At 51.0% G+C, this 9466-nt stretch overlaps 1 long non-coding RNA gene across 2 annotated transcripts in view; it reads left to right on the plus strand.

Annotated features, from left to right (window-relative positions):
- Window positions 1-8444, plus strand: part of LOC141584217 (uncharacterized) — a 76055-nt gene extending 67611 nt beyond the window's left edge. Inside the window, exons 4-5 of one of the 2 annotated variants that reach the window (XR_012517123.1) lie at window positions 1183-4564; window positions 4870-8444. This is a non-coding gene — a long non-coding RNA (uncharacterized LOC141584217). Of the gene's footprint in view, window positions 1-1182 lie in introns of both variants that reach the window. The other variant, XR_012517122.1, reaches the window with a different exon arrangement.
- Window positions 8445-9466: the final 1022 nt, after the last annotated feature.

Consider the following 9466-nt stretch of genomic DNA (forward strand, 5'->3'; position numbering starts at 1 on the left):
GGCAGATCTTGCTTTCCAGAGTCTTGTTTGGCTCATCATTTACAAACAAGGAGGAGGAGCTGCCACGGGCCCTAAAAGGCTCCACACAGAAGCACCTGGCTTTGCCCCTACCATCCTCTGCCAGGGAGTCCCCAGTGGGAATGCTTACAGTGAGTTCTCTGGAGCTTAGCTCTGCCTGAGCTGGAAGGAGGCATGAACAAGGCGGCTGCTGGCTGTGCAGTGACCCCAGGGCCTGGCCTGGGAAAACTCCAAATGGACACTCACAAACTTCTGCTGCATCTTTGCGACAGCTAGTCCACGTCTCCTGGGAAGAGGAAGAAGAAAAACGCTGGTTCGTCTTGCCTCAGCAGCTGCTGTTGAGGAGTATAATTACACACACACACACACACACAGGCGCGCAGGTGCACGCACGAGCTAAGAGACCCCAATACCACAACATTGCAATTGCCCCTTCAACAGTTTCCCAAAATAGTGTTAAAATCTATTCAATTTACTAATTACACATTCTCACCATAATGAAAGAAACTGCTGCAATTCCTGAGTCTCACAGATCCCTTAGAATATTTAGAATAGCAACTGTCATGCCTGTTGTCAAAGTGGGTGGGTGTCAAAAACAATCAACTGGGGTATTGCATCAACATATTTTAAGATTCTTTTATGGAACGCGCTTTTTTGACACAAATTCAGTAATTACTAAACTGCCAAGTGATGAGAATGTGATATTGATCCTGGCTGTGATTGCAAAGCTGTCGTGCGTGGTCTTCCACAGAAGGACTGCATTCTGTGCTCTGAGCTCCACCTTCCAGAGGGACTCCATAGCTCCCTGTGTGAAGCTGGGCGAGGTTCCTCTGCCGATGGAAGCTCCGTGGAGGAGTGTGGGGAGGGGAGGCACCTCAGGCCTCCTCTCTTCACACCCATCCGCTGAGGGGCTCTGCTCCTATCCTCTGTGTCACAGGAACAGCTGGGAGTGAGGTAGCAGATTTGCTAAGAAAAGTGATAATTATCAGTCATGTTATGTCTAGCGTGGGTCCCACGCCTCAGGTTCTCATGGGGTCTTGTGGAGAAAGGAAGAAACAGCCGTTGGTTGAGTGCTTTCTGTGCGCTAGGGATTGCACTAACGTTTTCATGAGAGTTATCTTGGTCCCCCTGCCGCCATAATCCTGTTGTTATCTCTTCTTGCAGGCTGAAGAAATGGAGGCTGAAGCACACTGGGCTGGAACAGCCTGAGCTGGTCCACAAGCCATCCCTGACCAGGAGCAACCCAGGCTGAGGCCCTTCCTCACCATCGCCCTGCTTGGCTCCCAAGCCACCCATCGTTTCTGTGGCTTTGATACTAATGCTTATCCTTTATTATTTTTGCATTTGAAAATTTGTTTGTTTTTAGTTGTGCAAATTTATGGAGTATGTGAGAAATTTTGTTACATGTATATAATGTGTAGGGATCAAGTCAGGGAATTTAGGGTGATCTCAAAAGCTCAGGTAACAAAAACAAAATCAAGCATATGAGCCTACATCAAACCAAGGGGGTTCTGCACAGCAAAGGAAACAGCAGGGTAAAAAGATTGCTGGCTGAATGGGAGAAAATTATTTGCAAGCCATTTATCTAACAGGGGACTAATGTCCAGAATGTACAAGGAAATCAAACAGCTTAACAGGAAAAAAAAAGTCCCACTAAAAAGTAGACAAAAAACCTGAACAGGTATTTCTCAAAAGAAGACAGACATGTGGCCAACAGGTCTATGAAAAAAGTTTCATCATCACTAATTATCAGAGAAACACAAATCAAAACCACAAGGAGATACCATCTTACTCTAGTCGGAATGGCTGTTACTAAAAAGACAAAAGTAACAGATGTTAGCAAGGACTGGAAGAAAAGGGCCCCCCTAGACACTGCTGGTGGGACCTCTGCGGAAAGCAGCATGGAGATCTCCCAAAGCACTAAAACCAGGACTCCCATTAGATCTAGCAAGCCCATCACTGGGTATCTGCCCAGAGGAAAGGAAATCAACATATCAAAAGGATTCCTGCACAAGCCATTGTCCATTGCAGCCCTGGTCACAATAGCAAAGACATGGAACTAACCAGCGCTCATCTCAGGGACCATGTGCCTGCCTGCTGACTCGCTGGGGCCCTGGCTCAGAGAGAGCTGGGTGAGGAGCTCAGAGAAAAGACGTCGTGGGCCCATAGAGGTGGGGGCTCAGTCTGGCAGGCCGCAGAGACCTGTGGTTCAGTCCCGGCCCCTCCCATCATCTGCACAGGGCAGCATGCCTCCTTGCCCTTCCCTGGGAGGTGCCCCAGCTTGACTCTTTTCCTGCTCTTACACATCCTGTGTGCTGTTCATCAGCTGACCCTCCCTTCCAAGGAGGGTCTGAGACCACCCTGTCCCCGGCCCCCAGCAACTGGCATGGTTCCCAGTGCCTAAGAGCTGCCATACTCCGCTGCTGGGGGAGAGTGAGGACACAGCAATCAGAGAGCAAATAGGCAAACAGAACCAAAGCCCCAGGGCGGTCACTGTGCTGCCTTTGGAGGCTGCAATCTCAGTCTTTCTGAACTCATTGAGAGAACAGCGGAGGGAATTGGTGTTAAGGAACATCTGCATTTCAAACATTTCAAAACTGCATCAACTTTTGAGATACCACGAGACTCCACCTGCAGAGCCAAGTCCACCCTTGCCAGGGCCGGGTGGGCCGGGCAGAGCCTGGCCCTGCGCCTCCACCCACCCCACCAGGAGCCAGCGCCTAGAGCTCCATCTCAGACGGGGCACTTCAGGCTTCCAGCGTCTGCTGATCTGCCCTGGGTGTGATTTCCACCAGCCCACAGCGTCCACCTCTGCTTTCGTACTCCAGCGACGATCTGGCCCTTCCCACCAGGCTTTCCATGGGGCGAGTCCTTGTCTCTGAAGTTTTTGCAGAAAGACCCAAGTTTTCAGAGTTGGAGGTCAAGTCACAGGCAGGAGTTAGGCAGAAACAGCTCCATTTTCTTTTTCTCTTTGACTTATACTTAAGTCTGCCTTTTAATTACAAGTGCCATACAAGCTTATAACAAATTTAAACCATAAAAAGGTAAAGGACAGGGAGAGATGTGGTCCCTGTCCTGGTCCCAGGCACTCACAGTGCAGGCGCCTTCGAGGGACAGTGCTGTTGCCCTCTGCCCATTTTTAAAGCCCAGCTACTGCCCTCTCCCTCAGCACCCTTTGAGCTCGTGCCCCTGGCTCGTGGCTGCACGGGATGACACGCGTGGCCCTCACGGCTCTCATGCGTTAGGCACCACCTACTCACAATTCTTAGCTAGTCCTGTGGAGTCAGTGTGGAGGTGTCTCAGCCCACACAAGCACCGAGTTGCCTGGAGGACACAGGACTGTGAGTGAGACCATCAGAACAGGCGGGAGGCAGATGATGACCTGTGTCACATCGTGAATATGGCCCTGCTGAGCTGGGGAGCTCTCTGCCCTGCAAGGCCTGTTCTGGTGCAGGGATGTGGAGCTGAGATGGTCTCAGTGAGGCATCAACAGCTGGTGCTGGGTCGTTGAGTGTACTCGCCATGCCTGGGCCAGCAGATCCCGCACCAGCAGCTGGTGTCCATTCTGGTGAGGTGTTTGCTAAGCACGCTGGATACCAGCTACACAGCCACAGGGGGCTTCAGAGATGACCCACCACAGCTGTGAAGGGCTCCAGAGAGCTTTAGTGGAACTGGCCCTTGCGGAAGGAGCAGAGAGGAAGGGCGTGCCCCTTGGGGTGCTGACTCGTGGACCACCAGGCTGGAGGGCTTGCTGCCGTGGTATCCTTCGAAGTCAAGCTTCCTCCCCATGTTAACCAGCTCCTGGGGGAAAGGACACAGAGACACGGATGTGGGGAGGCAGAGCACACGCGGTGTCAGTGGTCAGAGGGCTCTGGCCACAGGGTTCATGTCGGCAAATTGTGGCGGCCAGCGCAGGGTCAGAGCCTGCACTGAGGGCTTTGAACTCCCACTGGAGCTCCTGGTGTTGGGAGGATTGTGGTTAGGAAGATTGGGAGGGCAAGACTTGGAAGGGCAGCCGGAAGGGTAGCAGTGTGGCAGCAGCCCCGTGCTCTGTGTCCTGAGGGAGGCACTGCCTGGAGCCTACATGTCAGGGAACACTCAGGCAGGAGAATTTCATCAGGAGAATTCACATGATTCTGGGAGGCGGATGTTCATTTGCCTCAGGTGGGTTCTCAGAGTCAGAGACCCCAACAGTAAACCCAGGTCCCTAGTTCCAGGGCCCTTCAACTCACTTCACGCTGAAGCCATTTTATAATACATAACGTTCATGTCTTTTCCCAGTGCATTCGGCCTGCAGAACCCATTGGGTCTGTCCTAGTGATGTGGATGGTGTTTTGGGAAGAGTGCTGACCGGCAGCAGGTAACTCTACAGGCGAGTCCTCTCCCAGCTGGAGCAGAGCGAGGCACCCCTGGTCACAGGCTCGAATTTAAGTCATGGCGGGCTCTCCAAGCTAGAGGAGTCCTGGGCTCCAGGCAGCAGGACCAAGTCACGCTCTGATGGGCCGAGGCGTCCGTTACGTCATGAAACAAGCTACCGGGAAATCCAGTAAGGACGTTTCTCTGCCTTTAAATTTTTCAATATGAACAAGGGGCATAAAGCCTGTGTCTGTTTCTGAATTGTAGTATGTTTTCTGTAGGAATTAATTCAAGGGACGAAAATCTTCCACCTAGACATAGTCAAAATATCAGTAAGGAAGGAATGCTCATATTTGGTTTCAGGAACTTTAAAAATGCAGCCCAAACTCTAGCTTAAAAGGTTTCACAGTGCAGAGGCTCAGCTCGGAAGCCGCAGACCACCCGTGGGTCTGGCCAACGATGTGGTGGGCAGCAGACGTATGCCGTTATTTCCAGCAATTAGGTACCCACCTGCTCTAGGGGCAGCTGTTTCCTGGTTTGGCTGAATTGTCTGCATGGAACCAAACAGAAGAAGTTATTGAGTCCCACTTGTCAGCGCAGCAGTGATGTCACCAGCACCGTCCCGGAAGGCATGTCCACGCTTCCGTCCAGGCCTGCTGTCAGAAGGACAATGGCTAGTGGGAAGGCGGTTTCCACAAGGGAACTGGGTGTAGTGCAGAACTTTGCCTTTGCAGTTCAGCCCCCACCTGTGCAGGAGGGAGGGTGGGCAGAAGCCGTCTTCACTACAGCTCTGACTTACATTAAAAAAAAAAAAAAGAAAAAGAAAGAAACACTCACAGGTTTCCTTTTACTTAGAAGCAAAGTCTTGATACAGAGTGTCTGTCCTGGTCTGCGTTCCTCCAGGCCTCGGCAGCTGGCCCCAGTTCTCCTTCTCAGAAAGGACTTCTGGGCCCAGCAGAGGTTTCACCTCAGCACACAAAACCCAGCCTTGTTTTCAAGAGCACTGGGGGTCCTGCTGGGCACAGTGCAGTGGGTGGGCAGAGTAAGTGCTCACCCTCCCACAGCGCCAAAGCACCAAGCGCAGGCAGCTCTGGTGCTGAATGAACGGCATGGCACAGACGCTGCCTAGGACCCTCCACACAGTCCAGAGGGGCTGCAGCCTTGGGGTCCCAGAGTTGCCCCTGCCAGGGCATGCAGCTGTAGGTCTGGGCCCGGCTCAAAGGGCTGTCCATCAGGAACAACCCATGTGGGCTGCAGCATCTCTGTGGGAGGGAGGGCGTGAGGCCATCGGGGTGGAGGAGGTCCCTGACTCAGCCCTGAGCTGCACCTGGGAAAGCAGGTGGCAGCCGGGGCTGAGAGGGCAGAGTCGAGGGCAGACTCTGGACAAGTCTGGCATGGATGGGGCAATGGTGGATGTCGTGAGCAGAGCCATGCCAGGACAACCAGAGAGCGGGGAGACCTCATCTGAAGAAGCTGGCCGCCAGGAAGGTAGACTTGACACCTTGCATTCGCTCTGTGGCTTGGATGACAGGAAGCAACTTTACCTAGAAGCTTTGCGTGTCTAGTGTTGAGCTGGTGTTTTTTCTGTAAGCGAGCTCTCAAAGCCCTTTCAAGGGTGTTCTGCCACCCAGACGGAGGCTTCTGGCCCAGCTTTGACAGCCGGGCATCATTAGTGGGGATATGAATGTTTTGTCAGGGCTGTTCTATGAGAAGTGGGGGGCCGGGTGTCCTCCAGACCAGACCCGCCTGTGGAACTCAGCGCTGCAGTCCCTACTCCTAGAAGCATGTCTGAAGAGGGCTGTCCTGCCAGGCAGTGGCAGAGGCCTTGGCAGGTGCCCCATGCCCACCCAGTGGAGAGGCCCAGCTGTGTCGGGGGTGGCAGGCTGCCCCTCCACCATGCGTCCTCGCTGCCTGAGGGTGTGTTTCACCACAGTGATGGGTGCCTGCTGACTGAGGAGGCCCACGGGCCTTCTGCTGAGCCCAGGGCCCACTGCCGTGTCAAATCAGCTCATGCTCAGGGCGCTCCTGGGCTGCTCCTGGGCCAGGCAGAGCTGCAGGCCTGCTCTGCACCTTCAGGGCCCCCCAGCTTCTTGTTCAGCACTGCTGTGTTCCTGCTTCTGGTTCTATCAGGCTCTGGAAGGGAATTCTACGAAAAGAAAGAAGAAAGCAGAGGCCGTTGTGCGAGTCAGGTGATGCCTCCTGTTGTCCGTTCCCCACGCCAGCCGTGCGTCTCATCAGCATGTTCTTGTCTCCTGTGCCAGTCAGGTGAAGCCTCCTCTCGTCCATTCTTCACGCCAGCCGTGCGTCTTGTCGGCGCGCTCTTCTCTCTAGGCTTACAGTCTCTCAGATCCGAGGTACAGACAAGTGCAACGCCCAAATCAGGCACCAAACACGCTCTGCTGGCTTGTAAGAGTGACTTGTTTCTGATGTAGAGGCGCAGAAGCCTGCAGGGACTCTGTGTGCAGAAAGCTCTATCTGGACAGCCCGTGTTCCCCATGCACACGCTGCTGGGCTATGTGCACAAAGAAAGCCTTGTGGGCTTGGAAGCCCTCCAGACAACAGAACAGTTTGCCTGCCCGGTCTTGTCGTTTGATGGTTCATACCAGGCCACGGGCGCAGAGGAAGCCCAAGAGCCCTCCTCCCATGGCGTACGGCCTAGTGGCAACCACTTCCCAGGGACTACACTAGCTTGGTGGTGGTTTTCTCCTGGCCCTGCTAGGGTGTGCTAAGGTGACTGTGAGGGGGGATATACACTTGGGGCGGGGGACAGCTGGTGCCTGATACTTCTAGTGGGTCCCTACCCGGGCAGAATGTCCTGAAGACAGGAACAGAAATTCCCTCAGAACATCCCTGTTCTCTGGGCTCTCCCATCTCCACGGTAGCACTCCAGGATGGTCTGTAGTCAGAGGGGGCCAGGTTGCTATGATTCAGGGCTGAAGCCACTCAAGGAGCTGGAAAAGCCTCTAAAAACTCTGGAGGTCACACCTGCCCAAGCCTGTTCCTCCACTGTCTCCTGGCTAGCACCAGCCTAGCAGCCCCTGACAATGGCATCCCTGGGTGGTGGCCCTGGGAGTCAGATACTTAAGGGCAGAGTCAGGGTGAGGAGCTCTGAACTCATGAGAGAGAAGCTGTGCCTACTCTGCTCAGCAGGGCTGAGCACACAGCCAGTGCCTATTGAGAAATGACTTTGGCAGGTGAATGGTGAAGGAATCACAAGCCAGCTAATGGCCATGTGTTGCGATAGACTTTACCAAATTCTAGACCTGGTCTACTGTCGACGGCCACTTCCAAGCTTATGTGGCTCTGCCTCTGCAAGTAACCACACATGTGCTGTTTCACATCTGCACAATTGCATCCATAGAGTAAGTTCATACTGATAGAGTTGCTCAACTAGGTGTCACATACATCTGCCATTCCTACGGATATGGCCGTTTTTCTGCTCTTGGGAAGGGACGGGCTTTACCTAGCCTTCGCAACTCCCAAGACACTGACTGCCGACACCCTGGCCCTGGGCAGGGCTTTGTGAGCAGAGCAAGTTGAGCATTTTTCCATGTACCTAAGAGTGCCTCATATTTTCTTTGCTGTGAGCTCAGTTGAAATTCTTTGCTTCTTTTTACTTATTGACTCACTGATCTCTTTCTTATTATTTAAATATTTGAAAATGAGTGTTTATGGTATTAACAGCAAATTCTTTTTTAACTTGTTATCTTTTAATTGGCTCATGGTGGTGTTTCCTTTTAGGCAAAAGTTTTTTATTTTTGTGCAATCTGTGCAATCATATTTCTTCATGTTATTACAGCGTCTGGGTTTTGTTTTGTATTTGGATCTTCCATACTTCAATGTCATCAGAATTTCTCCCATGGTCTCTTCTTTGCTTCTTTTCTTCCTTTTTCTTTGTGGCGGTTACAGCTTTGCTCCATCTGGAATTAATTTTGGTGAAGTATAGAAGCATCTTAATAGTTTTTCTAAGAGACTACCTAGTTAGCATCATTACATGAATATCCTGTTTCCCCTCATGATTTAAATGTCTTTATCATCTAATTTGCAGTATGTTGAGGTCTATTTCTATAATTTCTAATTATTTGTTTCCCAGTAGCATATAGTTTTAAATGAAATTTTGTAACGTCTTAATATCTGACAGTAATACTTTCTCTATTACTTGTTTCTTCTTTGAGGTTTGTCTTTTCTTAAATCTTTTCTCACACAAATTTAGATTTAGCCTGTCTTTTAAAAAGTCAGCCTTTTAGCTGGGATTGTATTATATGTGCAGACTAACTTTGCGAAAGTTGACGTATTTATGCCGGCTTGGTTTCTGCCCGTCTGTGTACTTCCCTCCGAGGCAGGGCAGAGTTTTCCTGGTGTACATGTTTCACATTTCCTGCTTATCTTGTTGAATTATATTTTTGCACATTTTTGTCACTTGCTCCTTAAGGGTTGTCCAGATGTACAGTAAAATAATCTGTAAGTAATCATCACTTTGTCTTCTCCTTTCTCGTTTTTGCGCTTCCAGTTTCTTTGCCCTGATTGCACTCCAAAGCAGTGTGAGAACGCACCCTGGAAACTTGAGTGTCTTGCTCTTCATGGCCGGAGGGAATGGTCAGGATGAGACAGAGGTCACTCATCATGTAAAAGAACCATTCACCACTTTCTCTTTCATCAGGAACATTTCATTCTCTATTTCAAAGCGTAGAGAATGGATGTTGACTTCCATCCGCTGTTTGTTGGCATTCCTAGGGATGGTCGCGCTCTTTTTCTCTTTTGCTCTCTTAAATGGTGATTTATATTAATAGACCCAACGTTGAGCCATTGCTACTCGGACTGGGCAGAACCCAGAACAGCGCACACTTAGTCAGGGTGGACAGTCCTCCACACACTGCTGCGCTCCACTTGCTCATATTTTATTTGGGCTTTTTACATTGCTATTGGTACATTACGTTGGTCGGTGGTTTGGATTTGTTTTAAACTGGTCTTTTTGGTGTCAATGTCATGCTGGCTTCACAAAATAATGTGGGAGCTTTCCTTCTATTTTTGTTTGGAATAGCTTAAATACTGTTGAAATAGACGGGAAATGGCGCAGCTGAAATGAACATTT

Source organism: Saimiri boliviensis, chromosome 4 (genome assembly GCF_048565385.1).
Source record: "Saimiri boliviensis isolate mSaiBol1 chromosome 4, mSaiBol1.pri, whole genome shotgun sequence".
Classification (NCBI taxonomy): Eukaryota; Metazoa; Chordata; class Mammalia; order Primates; family Cebidae; genus Saimiri; species Saimiri boliviensis.